General features: G+C 48.5%; 1 pseudogene; it reads left to right on the top strand.

Annotated features, from left to right (window-relative positions):
• Positions 1-3,543: 3,543 nt before the first annotated feature.
• Positions 3,544-10,552, top strand: LOC125756430 (zinc finger MYM-type protein 1-like; annotated as a pseudogene).
• Positions 10,553-22,234: the final 11,682 nt, after the last annotated feature.

Genomic DNA, 22,234 nt, shown 5'->3' with positions numbered 1-22,234 from the left:
ATCTATATCAGTCGGAGCATTTTTTTTGCGCCTGTTCGCACTGTATTTCAAGCGCCTGTTTATCACAGGCGAATGGGCAATCGCTTGTGAGAAGAAATTTCCTACAATAAACTGTCATGCCTAAACAAGATGGTTCTTTGGACAAGCAGCGCTGCTGTCATGCACCTGCCTTCAAATTATGACAGAAATTTGACATTTTGTTTCATACCGCCTACCTTGGGTGAGCTTTTTGGCAATCTTGGGGGGGCAAATGGGGGGCAGGCGAGAATTGTGGGGGGGGGGGCTCCAGCCCCCCCGTGCCCCCACTGGCGCCGCCCCTGTTCGGCGCGTTTCCGAAAGAAGTGTAATTTGGTCAAAACCTTTCACCGCAAGGTGGCGGCTTTAGCCCAACACTCGCTCATATCATCCATAATATAAAAAATAGCTCAGCGACGCATGCCTGGTTGCCACAGCGCGTTCTCCGCTCGAACCTTGATAAATCATGGCCAGACTAGAGGGCAGACTACGCGCGTCGCGTTTTCCATCGCATTTCTAGCCCAGCGGTAGTGCAATTTTTCTGTTAATTGTTTACCGTTCTGCGGATGGCTACCTTTTGCCAAGCTCAGTAACGAAGCTCAGTGTCCAAGAACCGACGCTCTTCTGGCTGTCACACCGCTTCTTCTGATTGCGCACTCCCCGTGGGAATGGAACAGTCTGAGCAACACTAGCAACGGCGTATTGCTGGAGCCAGTCCCCAAAGCCACGAGTAATGCACCATGACACAACGACCCCCGACTGCGAGCGGCGAGTCTTAGCGCGGCGGAGGCTTTCACTTTAATATTGTAGAAAACTCTATAGTCGGTGAAATGCGGCGTCCACGGTGATTGGATTCGGTGACGACATAGTTACGCGATTCGCTTTTCGCGCCAGCGTGTGACACCTTCTCTACAGCGTCGGGCCGCTTCCAAATGGACTAACGGTGTTCTTCTGCCGCCTACAGCTTCCAGTCTACTGGAAAAGATTACTAGGCAGCACACAGATTGCCGTTTCTCTCCTCAAATGACGACAATTTGAAAAGTCCATGTCGCGTCAGTGTTTATTATGTGCATGTTGTAGTCATCTTTGCGCAGAATTCATCATATGCCGTGTCCAGACGTATGTTAATTAACAGCTACCACAAAGTTTTTTTCATGTTCATGGACGTTAGTCGTCGGGATACAAATGTGCTACCAGGTCAGCGTCAAGCGGTGCTACAGCCGCCAAACAGTAATGCACAATGAGCGAGCTCTCGTATATCAATGCAGAAGAAACATTCAACTACATCTGCGAGGACACGTTTCACTTTTTTGTCATACCTATTCCTATGACGGGGGGATAAACCATGTTTTAAATACGAAGCATTTCTTAGCGAACCTCAGGCACTTTCAGTGCTTCTATCTATCTATCTATCTATCTATCTATCTATCTATCTATCTATCTATCTATCTATCTATCTATCTATCTATCTATCTATCTATCCAGCCGCCTACGTCTGGGTCCTCTCGTGATCGCATCCTTAGTTTCGTGTAGAACGAAATTAGCCTGGTAGAGTAAGATGATTTGACGAATACGACCGTCTGGTCATGACATGAATAACGTGAAAATCCAGTCGCGTGCCTCGTCAACTCCTTCCTTCCAGACACGTGTGGTACATACCCGTATATCTCAGGCCACGGTAAGCTGGTATGCGAAAGAGGTGATTGATAGTTTATGTCTTTCCAGGAACATAAACACATAATATAGCGGATCAAAACAAGGACAGAGAAAGAAGCACACAGGACGACCGCTAGACTTCAACAGAAAAATTTTACTCTGGACACGTGACATATAAAGCGTAAAAGACATCTAAACTGATGGAATCGTCACCATTCTGCCTTCACATCAACCTGCACGTTCCAAGCTACGCGTCGCGCATGCTCCCTTCCAAGAAACCAATCTCCTTTTTCGTTAGGGCAATTGAGGGCACACTCACACACCTATCTGCCTCCCTGTTTATATACATGGCCTCACAGATCTCACGTCGTATCTGGTCATGACCCTTCCCAACACCCGAGTTGCACCGAATGCTGGGGCGCACCCACACCGCTTACAATGATCAGCCAAGTGGCCCCCCGCGACAAGCGAAGAAACTGCAGTTCGATGCTCTCTTAGCCGGTCATTCAAACAGCGCCCCGTCTGTACCACGTAAGCTCGCAGTCGGGGGTCGTTGTGTCATGGTGCATTACTCGTGGCTTTGGGGACTGGCTCCAGCAATGCGCCGTTTCTAGTGTTGCTCAGACTGTTCCATTCCCACGGGGAGTGCGTAATCAGAAGAAGCGGTGTGACAGCCAGAAGAGCGTCGGTTCTTGGACACTGAGCTTCGTTATTGAGCTTGGCAAAAGGTATCCATCCGCAGAACGGTAAACAATTAACAGAAAAATTGCACTACCGCTGGGCTAGAAATGCGATGGAAAACGCGACGCGCGTAGTCTGCCCTCTAGTCTGGCCATGATTTATCAAGGTTCGAGCGGAGAACGCGCTGTGGCAACCAGGCATGCGTCGCTGAGCTATTTTTTATATCATGGATGATATGAGCGAGTGTTGGGCTAAAGCCGCCACCTTGCGGTGAAAGGTTTTCACCAACTTACACTTCTTTCGGAAACGCGCCGAACAGGGGCGGCGCCAGTGGGGGCACGGGAGGGCTGGAGCCCCCCCCCCACAATTCTCGCCTGCCCCCCATTTGCCCCCCCAAGATCGCCAAAAAGCTCACCCAAGGTAGGCGGTATGAAACAAAATGTCAAATTTCTCTCATAATTTGAAGGCAGGTGCATGACAGCAGCGCTGCTTGTCCAAAGGACCATCTTGTTTAGGCATGACAGTTTATTGTAGGAAATTTCTTCTCACAAGCGATTGCCCACTCGGCTGTGATAAATAGGCGCTTGAAATACAGTGCGAACAGGCGCAAAAAAAATGCTCCGACTGATATAGATTTAGAAAGGGTCTACACTTTGCAGTCCGGTCTGCTTGCGTGAACCAGCAAGTTCGTGCCTCGGATGCGAGAGCCTCTTTTTGAGGCGCCTTCCCCTCACATACCGCTTCGGCAGAGGATATGCTTCGCCCTGCTAGGCTCGCATAACCGCGAGCGCTGGGCAACCCAAGACAGCAGGCACATACCACGGATACACGTGTCGTCCATAAGCGTACAAGAACACAGGCGAAGCAAACAGCGTGGGCTTGAAACCTTAGATGTTCAATTGCCTCTTTCTCGCTGGCTGGAGGACATGTTGTCACGCCGCTTGGTGTGTGCACTGCGAGGCTACAAATACGAAGTTCCACGTTTTTGGTCAGCTCCCTCGTGCTACGCGAATGCTCCCGCGAATTATTTCCGGAATTGACTTTCTTCGGGAATACGGTGCCATAATCGACCTACGCAGACGCTGCATTTCCTTTTCTACAGTCAAGGCTACGTCAAAGGACACCTGCCGCCGTACAGCCGCCCTTCGTGTTTCCGACGACAGTGTGACAATACCACCTCGTGCAACTATCATGATTCAGGTGACTTCCGAAGGAACAAGTGATGGTGAAACACTGGAAGAGTGCAACGTCTCCCTGTTGCTGGCGCTTGGAATTTCTGTGGCACGAGGCATCGTCGACATTAGGAACGGTCAAGCCAAGGTCAGGATCACGAATTTCACAAATGAGCATCGTCACCTGTTCCGTGGCACTGCCGTCGCCTACGCTGAAGCATTGGAGGACGTCATTGAGTGTTTTACGTGTGAAGACAGTAGCCGCGATGGACAAGCCGTAACAGATGTTGACATCAACAACGCACTGTCAGAAGAGCACAAGAAGGCCTTGCGAGATCTGGTACTTGAATTCAGGACGTGCTTTGCTCAATCGTCTAAAGTGAGTCAGACGCCAATCATGCAGCACAGGATGATCACTTACGATGACGCAGGACCTATCCACCAACAGCCATACCGTGTCTCGCAGAAAGAACGCGCAGCCATTAAGGAGCAAGTGAAGGAAATGATCGACGATGGCGTTATCCAGCCTTCGAACAGTCCGTGGTCATCACCCGTCGTCCTGGTCAAGAAGAAGGATGGTATGCTTCGCTTCTGTGTCGATTACAGGAAGCTCAACAACGTCACAAAAAAAAGACGTTTATCCGCTTGCACGTATTGATGACTCTCTTGACCGGCTACGGCGAGCGAAGTATTTTTCCTCCCTTGATTTGAAGAGTGGCTATTGGCAAATGGAGGTTGATGAGCGCGACCGCGAAAAAACAGCCCTTGACACGCCGGAGGGCCTCTATGAAATTCGAGTGCTCCCGTTTGGTCTCTGCTCTGCGGCAGCTACCTTCCAACGCATGATGGACACTGTGTTAGCCGACTTAAAGTGACAAAGCTGCCTTGTCTACTTAGATGACGTGGTCGTATTTTCAGCCAGCTTCTCCGAACATCTGAAGCGACTACGACAAGTACTCGAGGCAATCCGGTCGGCTAACCTTACGTTAAAGCCACAGAAATGCCGCTTTGGCTACGAAGAACTGAAGTTCCTTGGGCATCTTGTGAGCGCAGAAGGCGTCCGTCCTGACCCCGAGAAAACCACCGCTGTAGCAGCCTTCCCGACTCCTGCCGATAAGAAAAGTGTTCGGCGGTTCCTTGGGCTATGTGCATACTACCGGCGCTTTATAGGCAATTTTTCGAAAATTGCCGAACCACTTACTCGACTCACTAGAGACGACACACCATTCGTTTGGAGCTCTGAACAAGAAACTGCATTCACCGAGCTTCGCCATCGCCTGGCATCACCTCCTGTTCTTGGGCACTTCGACGAGGAAGCCGAAACAGAAATTCACACCGACGCCAGTAACATCGGTCTGGGCGCGGTACTCGTACAGCGGCCGGAGGGAGTTGAGAGAGTCATCGCTTACGCAAGTCGCACCCTATCATGCCCGGAGTCCAACTACAGTACCACGGAGAAGGAGTGCCTTGCCGTCGTATGGGCACTTGCTAAGTGTCGACCGTACCTCTATGGCCGCCCATTCAAGATAGTGATGGATCATCACTCGCTCTGCTGGCTCGCGAACTTAAGAGACCCTTCCGGACGACTAGCACGGTGGAGCTTACGTCTCCAGGAGTACGACGTCACTGTCGTGTATAAGTCAGGTTGCGCACACGAAGATGCAGACACGTTATCACGCGCGCCAGTTGAACCTCCCGCTCAACACCTCGAAGATGACTGCCCTTTTCTTGGAGCCGTAGGCATAACAGGCTTAGCTACACGGCAGCGAGCAGGCGCTGGATTGCGACCTAAAATGGAACATCTAGAAGGCCGCAACGTATCTCTGCCCCCGAATATCACTCGCGGATTGTCATCCCTTTGTTTGCGACAGGGCGTGTTGTTTGTGACAGGGCAGCAACAAAACTTATCTATTGGTCGTTCCAGCAGGGCTTCGTGACGAAATTATATTTGCCTGCCACGACGAACCTTCATCTGGCCACCTGGGCATCACCCGAACCCTCGCTAGGGTACGCAAGTCGTACTACTGGCCGAAACTTGCCGCTTGCGTTAAACAATACGTTCAAGCCTGCCGCGAATGCCAGCGCCGAAAGTCCCCATCTGTTAAGCCTGCGGGGTTACTTAACCCTATCCAGCCACCCAGAACACCCTTCGATCAAGTTGGCATGGACCTCCTGGGCCCGTTTCCCTTGTCGTCTTCGGGAAACAAGTGGATAATCGTCGCTACAGAATATTTAACCCGCTACGCTGAAACGAAGGCTCTTCCCAAAGGCACAGCTTCCGAAGCAAGACAGCAGCCTATCAACCGCAAGACAACAGCCTATCACCCACAGACAAACGGACTGACCGAAAGGCTGAACAAAACGATGACTGATATGATGTCTATGTACATAGACGTACAGCACAAGACGTGGGATGAGGTGCTGCCTTACGTAACATCCGCGTACAATACCGCTACGCAAGAGAGCACACGCTTCACGCCGTTTCGTCTCCTATACGGTCGTGATGTCCAGACAATGTTGGATGCAATGCACCCCTGCGACATTGACAACATTGACAATCTTGACGAAGATGCTGAGTGTTTTGTGCAACGAGCCGAGGAAGCACGCCAACTGGCCCGCGTTAACATAAAGAAAAACAGGACGTCGACACACGGCGCTACAACCTCCGCCACAGACAAGTCGATTACCAACCGGGTGACCAAGTGTTGATATGGACCCCCGTGCGCCGCAAAGGTCTTTCTGAAAAGCTTCTCAGTCGGTATTTGGGCCCTTACAAAGTGCTACGACGAGTGAGAGACGTCAACTACGAAGTCCTTCCGGACGGAAGCCAATCACCACGACGCCGACAGCCACGACCCGAGATTGTGCACGTGGTGCGGTTAAAACCATACTGCACATTGTGACATTGATGACATTATGTTTTCGTGTATGTTTACCGTAAGTGTTCGTTGAGCATCGAGGCGATGCTCCTTCGGGATGAGGGGCAATGCCACGCGCCTAATATGCCAGCGAGAAAGAGGCAGACGAAGACGCTGTAGCTCTCGCGCCAGTGCCATTGTTTTTGCTGTGCTGTGCCGACCCCGTTCGGGACTTGGGGCCTTGTATCGCCGCCTTGTGCATTTCGCCTTTGTATTAAAAGTGACAATATACGGAGCCGATTCCGATGCCTTTCCATGCGAACTCCGCTCGGCAACTGGGCAGAGTTGAACCTTGGCCATGCGGAGATCCCAGGCGCATCCCTGAAAAGCAGTATAACGGAAGCCATAACACGACAAGCGGGATGCGCATGTTGTCTATCGGCGGCGCCAATGCGGCACGCCCAATAAACAAAGCGGACAAACTGCCGCGGTGTTAGATTCGTTTGCTCGCTTTTTCTTACACCGTGGGAGTCTTTTTCTTACACCGTACTCGATCGCTAGCAAGCAGTGCTTGTGATGCAGGAGGAAACGCCAGCCCGTCTTGCCGCCACGCCAAAGTGCGGTCTACCCTACAGGACATTGGGTTCATTGCCTGAGTATGTCGCAGAAAAGGTCGATTGCCGACTTTTTCGACTTCGAGCAAGCGGGCCAAGCAAAAAGGCGTCCCCCCGAGCTTTCTGCTTGTCGCTTTCCCGTTAATGGGGATGGCAATCGCCGGGCGGATTCTAAGGGCTGGCGTCAAGGCCCTCCGAAAACGCACCACGAAAGCGCGGACAATTTAGAGTTGGTCCCTTGGTGCGCCAGCGGACGCCGGTTGTGGTCCAAAGACCGAGTCAGAGCCGAGAGTCGATAACACAAACGAAAACGAAATATATTCTCAGTTAAGGCAATACAAATAACACAAACACGTGCACACTCGGCTGGTACCAGTTACAGCTTCACAATATAACTCAGATGGTGTTTACACAACGGGAGCTAAACAAACAGATCACACGCAACAAATGCAATCACATGCATTAAACTATTCAATGACCGTTAAAGTCCTGAATAAACCATGGCGTATCCAGTCCACAATACTTGGACGGTAATCGAATGCTTCTCTTCAAGGAAACACTCACGCCAGCTCCAGCGTTGATCGTCGTAGCTCAACCGTCGTCGTGACTTGTCACGGCTCACACGGCGTCGTCATCGGATTCTTCCAGATCCACGAGCGATTGACCGCACACCATCATAAACACGTCTTCTTTGGCTAACGGAGCCACACTTAGCGTAACTTCACCATCACCGGGCCGACTGACTCGCTCACTCCTTGTCTCACTGTACTGACTGTACTACCGTCGATTGCACGCTTTTATCCCTTCTCCCCTGGGTTCTAGAAGCGTCGGGATGTTTCTTCTGCGTGCAGTACAGCTAAGCCTGGGGAAAGGGCGAGAGCTTTCTCGTATGTTCGAATCGCGGCGGCATCGCGCACGGATGCGTCCCCCCTTCCTTCCAGAAACATCTAGGATTTGCCGGGCGTTTGATCGCGTCGTCTGCGCCTGGCTCGATTGGGTGAGGAGGATGCGGCGCGCCGGCGTCTTTTGATGCTTGTTTTTTCGTCTTTTCGCGCTTCTTGGCGAGCGGTTCGCGCCGTTCTGTCTCGTAGCAGTTTGAAAGCGGCCTCGCGCGCGCTTTATAACTCGCTAATTTGTGACACTGCTTCAACAACCGAAGAATCGCGGACGCTCCCAGAACAAGAAAATTCTGCTCAGTGCTCCGTTTCGATTCCACTTGAAGAGACTCTGTGTAGCGCCGCTTCTGACGACGCTTGCCCGTCCTCGCCGATGCATACGGACAGCGAATGTGACGAGCTTTCCGCATCATGGGCAGCAAGGGATGAACCTCATTCTGCGACCGAATTCACCGCCTCTGTAGATGCCGACCGCGCAGGCCAGTTACACATTTCGAAATTCAAGGCAGAGCAACCCACACAGCCAATACTGAACCCATTTCCATCTAGGAAGTACGGCAAATTGAGCAGGAGCTTAAACTCGGACTGGTATCGCCTATTTCCTTGGTTGGAGTACAGCGCGCGGGCTGACGCAGCTTTCTGTTACCCTTGCAGAATGTTTTCAACTGGCGCCAATGAGAAATCTGCATTTGTCAATGGTGGATACAGTAATTGGAAAAAAAGCCCTAGGAAAAGACGCTGGTTTCAGAAAGCACGAAAACTCACTCGCGCATAAGAGTTGCCAGGCATCGTGGGTTTCCTACACGCAGATGAAGTCGGGAGGGCAAAGTAAGCCAATTAGTCAGTTGCATCACATCTCAGCGACGCGTACTCCAGGGAGGTGCAGAAAAATCGCCTCTATATAGCAAGAGTTGCAGATATATTGCGATTTACTGCCGTTCAAGGAATCGCTCAGAGGGGCCACGATGAAGGTGCCACAAGTGAAAACAAGGGAAACTTCCTTGAGCTCTTGAACTATTCTGCTAAATATGACGAAATTGTAGCAAAGAAATTGAAGGGTGGAGCAGCGAACGCGAAGTACGTTCATCATTCGATACAAGACCAGATTCTCGAAATTCTCAGCCAGATCACATTAACAATTATAAAGGAAGAGATAAAAAGCTCACAGTGCTTCGCACTTATCGTCGATGAAACCAAGGACCTAAGCAAGACGGAACAGGTATCAGTTGTAGTAAGGTACTACGTCAGTGGAACTGTCTTTGAGCGGTTTCTTGGATTCCGCAACGCTGAGCAATTGGATGCAAGGTCGCTCCTGAGCTTCGTAAAGGAAACGTTGAATCGCTGCGGCATTGATGCTGAGCTTTGCATTGCTCAAACATATGATGGTGCGAGTGTCATTAGCGGTACCTCAAGGGGCGTCCAGGCGCTGTTTAGGCAGGAAGTGCCGCAGGCAGTGTACGTTCATTGCATGAACCACCGCCTCAATCTTGTCATCGTGGATGTCTGCAAGGCGATAAAACCGGTGAGGGATTTTTTCTCTCTTTTGGAATGCCTCTATGTCTTCCTAAGTGGATCTGCCGTTCACTCCATGTATGTAGATGTGCAAAAAAGGTTGTCTTTGTCAGTGACAGAGCTGCAGCGTCTAAGCGATACACGATGGGCCTGCCAGATAGCGGCTTGCAGAGCTGCAATGAAAAGCTTTCCTGCAATCCTTGTATGTCTCGCCGAAGTCATCGCTACAAACAGCAGGCGGGCAACGGAAGCTAGGGGTCTGCTTGAGCACATGAACTTCTCGTTTCTCTTCCATTTAAGCCAATTTACCAAGGAACTTAGCCGCCTTAAGGTTCTTTCGGACCTATTGCAAAGTAGAGACTGCAATCTTAGTCAGCCATGCATCATGGCACGCACAGTCATTGACGAGTTCTCCGAAATGAGAAATTCGCAGAGCGCATTTGACACTGCGTGCGCGCAAACCTGCAGTATTTCTGAGGAGACGGGGTGCCCCAAAGGGAAAAGCAGAGAACGAGGCGTCTTCCGCTCCATTATGAGCAGTTTGTATTGAGTGAAGGACGGCCCGTTGAAGAAGAGTCTCCAGATTCAAAGGAAACATTCAGAGTCAAAGTTTTTCTACCCGTTTTGGACCACCTCATTGCGGAACTGACTAGGCGGTTCACGGAGAATAATGATGTACTCTGCGGAGACAGCGCCCTCCACCCCCAGAGTGAGAATTTTATGGACATCTCCTTACTCAAGCATTTCGCTGAGCACTATGCATGCGACATCGACAGCGTTGAAGTTGAAGTTGAAAGTGCAAGTTGGTAATAAAACTTCTTCAGCGCATCGAAGCTGAAAGGAAGTGCAAGATAGAAACATTGATGCAATTGGTGACTGTCTTGGGAGAGTATAAGCTAGCCTTCCACGAACTGCACAAGCTAGATGTTATCGCTGTGACGATACCGGCATCGTCATCATCTTGCGAGCGCACATTTTCATGCGTTCGAAGTCTGAAGACTTATCTTCGCAGCAGGATGACCAACAACCGTCTGAGCGACCTAGCTGTGCTCGCGGTCGAGCGATCTCTTTCCAATAAAATAGATCTTCAGCGGGTTGTTGACAAGTTCGATGCTGCGCACAGTAATCGACGTATACGTCTACACTAATATGCTGGCATAATGAAACCGTATTGTACCTTTGCGGTGCATTCATGGGAAAATTGTTCGGGCACGAGCACATAGGAGTGAAACCTATACCGGTATCAGAACTCCCGCTTCACCATAGAATAAACCCCGCCGTGGTTTGTGGTGTGCTGTCACAGCGCAGGCATTGGCACCTGTGGTAGCGACGAAATCTTCGAGGACTTTCTTGGTATTTGTCCCCGCTTTGAAACAAACTGCAAAGGGTGCTGTCCGAGGCCACTTCGATGGCCTAGCTTGTCTGATGAACAGTGTATAGTCGGAGAGCTGACATTTGCGTTTGCGAAAGCTGGTGTACTGTATAGCCAGATGTGAAATGACTGACATGCCTATGGTGATCTAGTTTTGTAAATATATCCTCTCTTTAGTTTTGTTATTCTTTTGCTACATAGCTTTTTTATTCTTTTCCCATTTCCAACGCTTTGCACGACCAAGCGGCGCAAGAAGGGTGTTTGAACGTCTTTTTTTGTTATCTAGCGCGTATTTAGGAAACTTGGAATTGATATGAACCTTACTTAGTGGTGTTAGTTATCTCTGATGCTGTGAGATTACTCTTTAGAAACTATATTGTGATGTAAGGTCAACTGGTGTTATTTTATTGCTGCTGGTTACCTGCTTTATTTTCTTTATTTGGTACTGCTTTTTGTGTATGCGCTGTTCGATGCAATATATAAATTTTCATTATATTAGCAGAACACTGCTGTGCGAACATGCTAAATATTAATTTTTATCTTACTGCGTTGCTCGAATATCTTATTTACACTGACGTGTTTAGAACGTGGGCCTTCAGCCCAGTCAAACTGTTGTTAACATTTCAGTCACCGAGCAATTGTACCCTATTGTGTTCTCGAAGATTGTAGTGAATGTACATAAATAAATGTTAGCTTTTGCTCTTCACATCCTTTGATTGGTAGCTGACGCAAAGCACAGTGAAGGGGAACAGCGCAGGTACGGGCGGCTAACAGGCAGAAGACAAACGCAGCACTGACTTTCAACAAAATGGATATTTCGCTTGTGCACAGCTGTTTATACTGAACAATTCACAAAAGAAGTTATCGTAGCTGCGCACATCTTCTCAAGTCGCTATCGCCCTGGCATATTATCAAGGAAGCTCAGCTCTTTTCACACAAGGCTACAGTGACAGGCATCTAATGCAATTCTAACCCGTACGTAATTTGGCGGGTGCCTCGATGATTTATCTTGTAAGAGTTGACTTAGTTCGAGAAAAAAACTTGCAGATATTTTATCTCGATGTAAGCCAACTCCTCAAGTCATCAGATGACGTAAGCTTACATGTAAATCATCGAGGCAGCCGCTGTCTTAATGACTGATGGGGGAAATTGCAATGAACAGAACCGTTGGGGCTGAGCAATGACTGGCATCTATTGATCATGCACGGCCTCGATATCTGTTACGTTGCACTTACCTAAGCAGAACACCGCGTATGTTTATTGGAGCCTTGAGCGACTGAAGGAAGCGTATGTGCTAACAAGTTTTATGTCTCGGACATTCGAATGTAATAAGTGAGGCGTTTATAAAACAGGAGAGGAAAGAGGAAGGGAGTAAAACATATTGAAAACACAGCGCATAAGTTCCCCACCTCCCTGCCCCCCCCCCCCCCGAAGGAATTCGCTTTTTGTGGCTGCCCCCCCCCCCAGTAAAAAAAACCTGGCGCGGCCCCTGGCGCCGAATGGGACGGCCGTACCAGCGGCTGTGGCCGTACCACAGGCGCAACGGGGCGTTGCCGGAGCTAATCGTGGAGGCCACGCATTACTTCACTCTGCCTCTCCCAGACAGCGACACCACTCCGCGAACCAAGAGCACTGTCAGATGACTTGCCATCTGATCGTGCACATTTGCTGGCGTATTTCCGTGACGGAAATACGTCATGAATGCCTTGGTGCAGCACGCCATAAAACACTTTCGTGTTAAAATATTTCCTCATATTAAGCTAAACCAGGCGCGTAGGTAGGGGGGGGGGCAGGGGGGGCCCCCGAAATTCGTCGAGCCTTTTATCTCTTTCAGTCACGGTGTGTACAATTGTACACATCAACTTCGAAGTCGCATCACGTACCGCGTGTTTCTTCAAATGACCTGAAACTTAGTGTGCACATGCGTGCAGGCTTCCTGAATGGACAAGTTCAAGATGGCTGGGCGTTCAGAAAGTGGTTAAACTCTGGCCGCGTGGCTGATTCGGGTGACCGATAGACAAGCAGAAAGGCAGACAGACAAAAAGACAAAAATTTTTGTGTTTAAGCTCCCCAAGAAAGACTATCGTCTATACAAAATCGCCACCCGCATGCATATTGCGAATTGCAAATTGCAGATGACAAGGTTTCATTTTCGCCATAGCGCATCGTGGAGGGGAGGGTGAACTTTGTCAGGTTCATCGTTGCTGATCTCTTCCGATTTTATGTTGGGATAAGGTCACTGGAAGCATCAGTGGTAGGCATCCTTTCCCCTATTTAGTCATTTGCGTTCTCATATTTACGTAACGTTAAGCGCAGTATGCACTCTACATGTTACGCTAGAATAAATAAGTAAATAAATACGAATTCTGTAGCATGAGTCACTGTGCCAACATCTTGTGATGAATCAAAGCCCTCGTCATAAAGGCACGACTATACCGTGATGACGAAGACGTTATCTGGAGGATGAATGATGATGATTTATGCGACATTTTTTAAATAATTTGATACTTCTTTTGTTCTATTGCTGTTGATTTTATTCGTAGATTGCACGTCGTACCCCTTCGCAGATTATACGTTGAAGCTAATAACGAGACGGTGCGCTTCAGCAGCCGTGGTGATGGTTTGCCACTATGCATCCTCTTGAAGGATAGAGCACCGCCGACCAAGAAGAAAATTTTCTACCTTGAGCACCTTCAGCCTTCCCCGCGCTTCGTCATTACATTAGCATAATGCACGTCTTGTTTCTTGGTCCGACCTTCACGTAACAACATGTATTTTATGAGTTTAAATTGATATGGCACAGTTAGAATGACGCTTCTGATTTTAATTCAATGCATACGTGTATTATTGAGGTGTGCATAGCCAAGTACCCGTTTTGTGCAAGAGAAAATAAGTCCTGAAAGCTTTTCGTCGAAAGAACTTTAATACAGAGAGAAATGTATTTTATTTTGATAGTCGGAATATTGTGGGGGGGGAGGCATGTTTGCCGAGCTCTTGGGCTCTATAGGCATCCTCGGCCTGCTGCACGGCCATGGGTTGTCCTCAAGGGCCCTGCTGAGACGCAGGATCTCCCACTGCCTCCCATACTTAATTTTTCGGCCCGGTCAGGGCGCCTATAGGTAGGACAAAATATAGGAATATCGGCCCACCCTTTCTTGACTACATTTACATTAGGCTGAATGTTGCTCTGGATTACAACGATTACACGTCACCGAGGATGGGTACATAATTATTTTGATGAGGCGCCATGCATCCACCACGCCTCCCCAATGTACAGTGCTTTATAATCTCCCTATAGCTAACTATCTGGTCTCCGCTCAGCCTAAGCCGCAGCGCTGCGGAAGCTCCGCTTGTTAGCCTTCGAGCCACGGTGTCCGCCGCCTAGTTTCCAGGGAGGGAGGAGTGCGCGGACACCAAGGGGATATGGACAACCCACTGACCGCGAAAGTTAGCCAGGATTCGTGGTGCTTCCGGCGAGACGCGCCCCTTAGCGTAATTGAGAATTGCGGTTTTGGAATCGCTTGCTCTTGTAGTGGCCAGTGTCGAAATCATTGCGAGAGAAATGGCCGATTCTTCGGCCGCCTCGGCTGTGCTAGTTTTAATGGATCCGCTGACCCAAGGATCACCCTTGAAGTTGACTTCAACGATAGACATACTCATTTGTTGTTCACTTTGCCGCATCGACGTACACCACGTCCTTATATCGTTGGAATCTCCCCTGTATTTCCTTTGCCCTAACTTTCCGCCTTTGTAGTGTTCAGGATGCGTGTTATTTTGTAACGGTCGGATAATAAGATGCTTACTTATGTAATGGGGAACGTCCACTTTATTGCCGCACCGTGATGTTTGAAATGTTAATTAGGCCAGTGGGTTACAACTTGCTTCTTCAAGTTTCAAGTAGCCATAGTACGTAAATCTTGCCTGGCACAGTCCATTGGCCTGCAATAATAAAGTTCTTTGAGTAGGAGTCCGAGTAACATGTCAACCTAAATTCCGTAAAATACCAAGCACTTCGGGGTTTGTTAAATGATGATTCGCACACCTAGCTTGTTATCTATATTTCGTACAAGTGCAGGTATTTAATGTCTCTCCGGGTGGGTATGCAGTGAATGAATATTCAAACAAATATTTCGTGTTTTATATTGAAGTGGTGAAGATGAATTGCGAAGAATGCCTAGGGTACTGAACAATCAAACACTTAGCCGAATACAAGTTATTTATTAAACACAGTTACCAGTTCAGTTACACTTCAGTGCCTGCAACTGAAGTTAAGCTTAATCATATCGTGGTTTTGGGACGTTAAACCTAAGATATTATTATTATGAAGTAAAGCTGGTAGGTTTTGTAACAAAACATATTTGTTGAAGCAAAGATGCTGTAAGCTCTCCTATGGCGCAAACATTGCTAGGTCGTAATATTTACGGCCAGATAACTGTTAATCTGCTTCTGAGTAATGTATTTTATGTATTTATTACACAAGACCATAATTTCCTAAGAATGAAGTGCACCATAACAAGTTTCGCGAGAATGTACTTCATGTATTGTGAGGCACACTCGAAAGAAAAACACATGCGTGTACGACACGTAGAAATTTTTCTGTAGCATGTGTGGAAGCAGGATGCGTGGAATCAGTCAGGATCTCGTCCGAGACGCTGCCATATTTCTTCGGCATTTAGGAGTGCATGTAGAATGATTTACTTTATACATGTAGCCGTAATTCGACAAATACGGGAGTATCATTTGTGACTAGCGTAACGCTTCTAAGGACAGTGCAAGCGACAATGAAAAGAATAAAAATAATCGAAGATTACGATACTGCCCAATACGAATTCTCAGCGCCGCTCCGTGTTGGGACAAGGCCAAGTGTGTTTGAAGTTTTCGCTTTCCGTAGTCGTAGCAATGTAACATTCGTTATATTGCCACAAGCCCGTTCTAAACTCTCTTAAGGCGACTTACACATGAAAGGAATCCACTACGCCATAAATCGTAATTTTCTGTGAAGTAGGACACCACCCACTACGCCATTACTCTTCTTTCTGCGGACAAGCGAGGTACTCGCTACACATCTGCAAGGTATTACGTGCACTTTGTTGGAGCTGCATGTGGCTCGTGACGATAAAAAATTATGTCTGATCCCTTTGCTGTAAGTGGGGAAACATTAAACCACACACTCGTGCGCAGTTAGCATTGGGTGATAACTGGTTGTTATTTTACTCTTCTGTCATGCTATATTACATAGGTTAACGCGATTCCTTGCCCGACATGACGCCTGTAAAGAGTCCCTTTGCAAATGAGCTTCGAGCACTAGTTTACTCTGTGGTAGAGTACTCGACTGCCACGCAGAGGGCCTGGGTTCAAATCCTATTCGATCCTCGTTATTTTTTCTAATCTTAGTTTCTGATGTGTATTGGTTACGGCGACGCCGCTCATCACAGCAACGGGCGCCGGAGTACTGCGCTGTAAAAATCTCTGCGGCCTTTACCATTCTCGTAAACAAGCCCAATTCGACACCCTTCTTAAGGCCTTTACCAGTGCACGGACTTTGATTTACTTCATACCTGTAGCCGTAGTACGAGAAATACAGGAGTCTCATTTGTACCTAGCATAAGGCGTCTAAGGGCAATGCAAGCGACAGAATAAAAAGAAAAAAATTCGGCAAGTCCAACGTACCATGTGAGTAGATGTAATGCGAAACATGCAGGGGGAAGGTGGCTTCGGCGTAATTTTTTTTTTTTACATTGAGCGAGACGTTACGAAATGACTCTAAAGATGGGCTTCAATGGTATGCGTACGCACATATGTTGAAAAGTCGCACATGTGTTATATAACCAGTTGTGTACAGTTTCGTAAGGACGCCAACATCAACGTAGGTATTACAAACACCAGGCGCGGTGAGTCGATATGTGGTGCTTATACTTGACCGTTATGGTGGAGAACGCACGCATGCTTCACGAGCCAGAGTGCACGTGTGGAAGGGATTCTTGACAGTTCTCAGGGATATGGGGGCGAGCGCAATGTCTTTGTTATTGTGATTGGTGTGCACAACGCAGACTTTGCCGATTCCACTGCTTTTCTGTGTGTGTTCGGTATCTGGCGGCCAGCGAAGGGGATGTGGGCTAGGTTGAAGTTGCGCATGGCCGTGTTCTTATGCTGTATTTACCCAGGCCGCCGCACCTGCAATGAAGCCGCTTGCTGTGGACCACACATTGGAATCCCGTGTTCCGAGTGGGCACATCGATCCAGGTTTCAGAAAATTCTAACACGCCAATTTCTGTGAGCAGAGCGTCTATTGCGAGGTCGTGCGCAGACTGTACATTGACAGCGGCGAGCGTGAGGCGATTGTTGAGGTTGTGGCACCGAATGAAGGTACTAGCCCGGTCCAAGACAATGTCTAGATGCCTCTTTTCTAGCTGGGACATGTAGTCAACAGGCTGTATCGCTAGAGCCGGCGACATGTCGGAACCTGAAGTCACGTTTTGCGTTGATGAGGTATAGGCCGTCGAGGCTGGTAGCCCTGAAAAGTGCTACGAAAGCCACAAGTGTTGAAGATTGGGCGACTTGGTTCGTCGTACTTGAACTGGTATAGCGCATTACGGGGAAGAAGAAACGGCCGAGCAGACCGACACAAGAGGACAGAGCGCTATAGCGCTCTGTCCTCTTGTGTCGGTCTGCTCGGCCGTTTCTTCTTCCCCGTAATGCGCTATACCAGTTCAAGTGCTACGAAAGCGCTGTCCTTTTCAGTGGATAACACTTATCGTATCCGAAGACTATCTGAGCGTATTTCGCCCTTTGTGACTTACATATAGTTATGGCGTTACCTTGCGCAAGGGGAAAATGTGCCCTCTTACTCGATATATTTTCTGGCTTATGTTGTGCTTACGGTGGTTCGCAGTCCCATGGGCACTCATTTCAATTCAATTGCGGGTGTGAGATAGTGATGTGCTTCGTCCTGGCTGGGACTACAATGCCTACCATGGACATTAGAAATTTAAGCCACAGTCGCGAGAGGTTGCCATTTTCATCAAGCTTGATGTACCACAAGGTGCCCATGTTTTCATTAACGAGGCCGTCACTTGCGGCGCCGTTGGGCGTGATCACGTACGGCTTGCCGACGCTCATGTAAATTGAGGCCGGTAGGCTAACCATGTCGGTTGCGTTCATGTTGGCCACCTTGGTCAGGACATCCCTGTGTACCTGCCTGTTCTGATATCTAAATATGTAATCGCATGCGGGATGACATAACACGTTGTCCGCAGCGTCGAGGGAACGCGCTCTCTAGGGGTCGGAGTCCTCATTGCTGTATAGCCGTATGCCGTCAAGGCACCTAGCGGCGGCTCCTTCGCGCGTCAGAAAGAGACTCTCACTCAATCTGACCTCATCCTCGGTGAGCATGAGGCCATCGCCCAGCCTCATATGAAATGAAGAGAACACTTCGTCCTCCTGGCGGACCACGTGGACGAGTGGTTGGCAGTAGAGCGTCTTCCATGGGTGTTCTGCCTTCAGCTACCTCACTTGCCTTGTGTTTCATTGTGCATGTTGGCCGTCAATGTGTTGATTAAGACTGTGAATCACCTGTAGCACACCCGCAAACATGAACTGTGGTAGGCGGGTACGTGCCACACGTGCTTGAGGGAAAGCATTTAATAATGTACGCGACAGGCGTTCTGCGTTATTCCTGCCATGACCAGTGAATTATCTTCATCATACACTGATCCTTCGCTGTGCCAATTTTGGTATATTACAATTTATGGAAACTACAAGGAGAGCGCCCAGGTGTAGGCGGCTAGATAGATAGATAGATAGATAGATAGATAGATAGATAGATAGATAGATAGATAGATAGATAGATAGATAGATAGATAGATAGATAGATAGATAGATAGATAGATAGATAGATAGATAGATAGATAGATAGATGGAAGCGGCGAAAGTGTCTGAGGTTCGCCAAGGACTGCTTCGCATTTAAAAAAAACACAGCAATGCTAGAAATGCAAGAATTAAAGTGGTAATCTAGCGTCCTTCCTAACAGCACGTAATTTGCGCACCCGAAAAAAAAGACTAAATAAAGCTGACCAATGGTTCATCCCTCCCTTCTGCGTAGAATTTCAAGCGACGATGGCGTATCAAAATGTTAGTGAAGCTTTTTGTGCGCTTATTTTCTTCTTTCGTACTCTTGTGGCATGCAGGAACACCGGTCACATAGGGGAGATAGGATTCGAACGTTTGGCTAGCTGCGGACAAGCGTTTGTGAATGTTCTGCACTGTACCGGCTTCTTAAAGGGCCCCTCACCAGGTTTGACAATTTTGAGCTAACGAGCGCAATGCATACACTGGGCGTTCACGATCATGTCTGCTAAAATTTGCAACGCTGCGCGCCGCGGAAATGAGTCAAATTTCAAGCTGAACACTGCTTGCCCTTCCTCTCGCGGGCGCGCGCTTTAGAGAATGAGGGGATGACGTACATGAGAAAATGGCCCTACGTAGATGGTAGTGCTGCGACGTCGCTCCTCTACGTAGACGACTGTGCTCTGACGTCGCCAACAGTAGCACGTGACACTGCGATAATTATTTGACACGACATGCGTAGTTTGTGTAATTTGTTGCTTGAATAGATTAATAAAACTTGAGAGAAATAATGAGACACACAAAGGAAATGTGTGCGCCTTTTTCATTTTTTTTCGTGAATTGCAGCGAGATGCGGGGCTACTGTGCCTCCCTTTCCCATGCGTTCGTGTCACCGCGGTTAGCGCATCGAGCAGATGCCAGCTCTGGAAACGAAAGTAATGTTCTGGCGCGTTCGAGCACTCATTATGCTCATTTATTCTACCGCGTCCAAGTAAACGTTAATGCGGCACTGGCTCATGATACCGCCACTCTCGTGTCCGTACAAATGTCTCAACTTTCATGCCCGTCCCGCAGAAACAGGCAGTACACCACAGAGAACGCCGACAAAACGCCCACGGCCACTACATAAAAAAAAAAGGTAGCGACTGTGCAACGCCGCTCGCGTGCTCGGGCTGGCTCGGGCACGTCATGCGCTCGTGACCATACATGCGCATGACGTGTTCATGCGTATTGTCAAGTGAAGAGGGCAGGGAAGGGATTTGGCTTGCTAAGGCTACAAGGGGCGAGTGGCAAGGGTTTGAAACTCGCCTCCTCGCATCATGGTTTCGCGCCGCTACAAATTATTGTTTTTCTCAGCTCGTAACAGACCGATTAAAAAAATTCTTGCGGCATACTGCTCTTCATTCGGCACACAACCGCTTCCAGCGTCTAACTAATATTTGCTATGTGGCCTGGTGAGGGGCCCTTTAAAGGGCCCCTCACCAGGTTTGACAATTCTGAGCTAACGAGCGCAATGCATACACTTGGCGTTCACGATCACGTCTGCCAAAATTTGCAACGCTACGCGCCGCGGAAATAGGTTAAATTTCAAGGTGAACGCTGCTTGCCCTTCCTCTCGCGGGCACGCGCTTTAGAGAATGAGGGGATGACGTACATGAGAAAATGGCCCTATGTAGATGGTAGTGCTGTGACGTCGCTCCCCTACGTAGACGACTGTGCTCTGACGTCGCCAACAGTAGCACGTGACGCTGCGCCATGTGTAGTTTGTGTAATTTGTTGCCTGAATAGATTAATAAAACTTGAGAGAAATAATGAGAGACACAAAGAGAATGTGTGCGTCTTTTTCATTTTTTTTTTCGTGAATTGCAACGAGATGCGGGGCTAAGGTGCCTCCCTTTCCCATGCGTTCGTGTCCCCGCGGTTAGCGCATCGAACAGACGCCAGCCCTGGAAACGAAAGTAATGTTCTGGCGCGTTCGAGCACTCATTATGCTCGTTTATTCTACCACGTCCAAGTAAACGTTAATGCCGCACTGGCTCATGACACCGCCACTCTCGTGCCTCAACTTTCATGCCCGTCCCGCAGAAACAGGCAGTACACCACAGAGAACGCCGACAAAACGCTCATGGCCGCTACATAAAAAAAAAGTAGCGGCCGTGCAACGCCGTTCGCGCGCTAGGGCTGGCTCGGGCACGCCATGCGCACGTGACCATGCATGCGCATGACGTGTTCTTGCGTATGTGTCAAGTGAAGAGGGCAGGGAAGGGAGTTGACTTGCGAAGGCTGCACGGGGCGATTGGCAAGGGTTTGAAACTCGCCTCCTCGCATCATGGTTTCGCGCCGCCACAAATTATTGTTTTTCTCAGCTCGTAATGAAGCGATTTGAAAAATTCTTGCGGCATACTGCTCTTCATTTGGCACACAAACACTTCCAGCGTCTAACCAAAATTTGCTATATGGCCTGGTGAGGGGCCCTTTAAAAATTGATCTGTCGCTTTACAGACGATACGCTTTCGACGATACCAAGGACGAGCAACAACACCGTTCATTACTCTGTTGAGATTACAATGCTCATTTTAGAGATGACATTTCCTCTATTTTTACCAACCGACTATGTGCGACTGGCAGCACTGACACAGATGCGTTCCAATAGCGTAGTTACCTACCTCATTTCCAAGTGGTGGACATTCCTGCAGTGAATAAGCAACCGAGCTTTCACAGATGCTCTGGACAGTGGTGAACTCTATTCTGATTGTTATAGCTTCGGACCGCTGTATAGATTGGGAAAAAGAAAACCAAGACACACATGCAACGATCACGCCGTCATCGTACTGTTAATGTTTGCACGTTGACTCCTAAATAAAGGTAATGATCCGGTAAAACGCTTAGACCTATAAGCGTATCTTTCATAGACACGCCTCGAAAACAGATAGACGTTAGAAAACAGATTAACTGTTTATTTTGTGGCCTTTTCACTCCAAAGTGCGAAGAACGGACGGAGCCCAGGAGCGAGCTTCTAAGAATGACAAGAGCACCTGGTGACAATAATCCCTGGATCGAAACACGGACCTAAAATGCCCTCGTTTTATTACCAAATCAAAACGTTGGGTGAGTTCGTTTGGTTCATGATAATAGAGGGGTGCGATAATACGGCACAGAAAGAAAAAAGAAAAAAGATGGACCCGGGACGACGCGCGTCGTCCCGTGTCCATCTTTTTTCTTACCTGAAAGTTTGGTGCCAAAACGCGGGATCAAACGGGGACCGTTTGATCCAGCGTTTTGGCATCATACTTGCAGGAAAGACAATAGTCGGAAACCCTTCTACACCATCACGGTATTTATTAGAACAGAAAAAAACCCTAAGGAAGAAGAACAGGCATGCGCCACGAGCGCCTAGAAATCTTACTTGTCTTTGTTGTCACGATTCTCCAACACCGCAATGAAGAGTGGGGCTTGCCGTTCAGCTATCTAGCCATATCCAAACATCATTGATTGAGAAGGATATTGCACATTGTGGACTCTTACAGAATAGTCTTTCAGGCTCGTGAAATGCATTTTCAATAACCTCTTTGTAACATAAGAATGCACACGATCAAGACCCAGAATGCTTCCG

Source organism: Rhipicephalus sanguineus, chromosome 11 (assembly GCF_013339695.2).
Source record: "Rhipicephalus sanguineus isolate Rsan-2018 chromosome 11, BIME_Rsan_1.4, whole genome shotgun sequence".
NCBI lineage: Eukaryota > Metazoa > Arthropoda > Arachnida > Ixodida > Ixodidae > Rhipicephalus > Rhipicephalus sanguineus.
This window is presented reverse-complemented; position numbering and strand designations above follow the sequence as displayed.